Raw genomic sequence first — 2,026 nt, 5'->3', positions numbered from 1 at the left:
CTTGTGCAAGCTGTTGAAGTGTACAGCAGCAGAGCAATGGGCATCTATAGGAAGTGGCTCTGCTCTGTTCTGGAATTGGTCCAAAGGCAGGTGGAGTTCCAATGTATTTAAAGCTTTAAAATTCTACCTCAAGGAGATTTAATGCCCATACCAATTTCCAAGGACTTCTTGTTAATTTTTCACATAAATACTGGAACCCTCAAAATCAGATAGTAATTTCAAACAACATTAATTTCAGATGATCCCTTTTATTTAGAAGCCCTTCTGTTTTGATCAAAAGTCACGTAGCCAGCTTATCAAAAAAAAATTCTACCTAAAATATAATTGTAATTTTAAAATGACAAATAAATATACAGTCAGCTTGGAGAGACCTGGGGTACCCAATGTTGTCTACCAACTTTCATGATCACTTCTCTGCAAATGCTGCTGCTGCCACTGGAGTCCTTGTGCTTCCTCTTGCTGAGGCTGTCAATTCTTCAATCTCAGCTTTTTTTTTTTGAGACAGAGTCCTTGTGCTTCCTCTTGCTGAGGCTATCAATTCTTCAATCTCAGCATTTTTTTTTTTTCCGCTCTTGTCACCCAGGCGGGAGTGCAATGGTGCGATTTCTGCTCACTGCAAGCTCAACCTCCCAGGTTCAAGCCATTCTCCTGCCTCAGCCTCCCAAGTAGCTGGATTACAGGTGCCCACCACCACACACAGCTAATTTTTTTTATTTTTTAGCAGAGATGGGGTTTCATTATGTTGGCCAGGCTGGTCTCAAACTCCTGACCTCAGGGATCCACCTGCCTTGGCCTCCCAAAGTACTAGGATTACAGGCATGAGCCATTGTGCCCAGCCCAGTCTCAGCATTTAATTTGTGTATTACCCATGCCATTGCTTCACCATCTTTACTAGCACTTGAGGATATCATACTTGCCATCATTCCTTCAAGGTAACTGCAGAGGCTAACTCCTTTCAAGGTGATTATGGCTTCTTGAGTCAAAATAGTTATTTCTGGATCCTGAGGATGTGGTTTGTACATAAGTCTCTCATATACTGAAACCATATTTGTAAATGAAATATTAGATTTAAGTTTCATCGCTTTCTCTACAGGATCAACAGAATGTTCTTGCACATATGTTTTGGTTCTTGCTACACCAATAAGACATTTCACAATGGACAGCAGTCCCCACCTTGTGCTGAGAAGTCTGTGGCTGTGCAACTTTCCAGAGGGATCTACATGTCTGTTCAACACATTAATTCCAACCACACTTGGGTTCATAGGGTTTGGGTATTTCTGCATTACAGCTGTCACAAGAGTTTGCCATGAGTGGTCAAAGACATGCTCTGAAGTCCAGGTCTTCATGGTGCTGGTAGCTTGAGCAATGTCTGGTGGCACCAACGGACAATGAAGCACAGAGGTTATACCTGCCCCCACCCTGACCCCAGCACCCCACCTAGCCCACAGAATACAGGTGCCCTCGGGCCAAACACCAGGGATCTCCTGACATGTGGCCCAGTTATATTTGTCTCATAAAGAGAATATGGAGGTTTTGATATAGGAGTGCTGGGAAGGAAACAGTGTGGGCCCTTTAAATGATAGGGAAAGGGGGAAGGGAAGTGCTGGGTAGAGAAAGGCGGGTCTCTGGCTAGGGCTCCACCCCCATGGACCTAGGTGAGGACAGGCATTTCCTGCCCAAATGTTGCAATTCCCAAGACCACCCTGGACTGCCATGCCCCCATCCTGGCCCTATAAAAACCTGAGACCCTAGCAGGCAGACACAGAATCAGCTAGGCATCATGAGGAACACATCAGTGGAAGAAGACACACACAAGCTCTGGTTACTGAGAACCCGCTGGCAGAAGACGGAAGAGCAGCAGCAGGCCATCAACTGGCAGAATAGGTGGTTTAGCCAGAGCAGTCAGAGAAGAGTCAAGCTGCTGTGTGGTGCAACTCCAGGGGAAAATCATCTCCCTTCTGGCTCCTCCATCTGCTGAGAGCTACTTCTACTCAATAAAACCTTGTATTTGTTCTCCAAGCCCACG

General features: G+C 45.5%; 1 pseudogene; it reads right to left on the bottom strand.

The window, feature by feature from the left end:
* Positions 1–290: 290 nt before the first annotated feature.
* On the bottom strand, positions 291–1,364 carry LOC116558618 (annotated as a pseudogene).
* Positions 1,365–2,026: the final 662 nt, after the last annotated feature.

This window comes from Sapajus apella, unplaced genomic scaffold (genome assembly GCF_009761245.1).
Source record: "Sapajus apella isolate SASKATOON/1434 unplaced genomic scaffold, GSC_monkey_1.0 scaffold22, whole genome shotgun sequence".
Lineage (NCBI taxonomy): Eukaryota > Metazoa > Chordata > Mammalia > Primates > Cebidae > Sapajus > Sapajus apella.
Note: the sequence above shows the minus strand (reverse complement) of the source record. Positions and strands in the feature narration are given on the sequence as shown.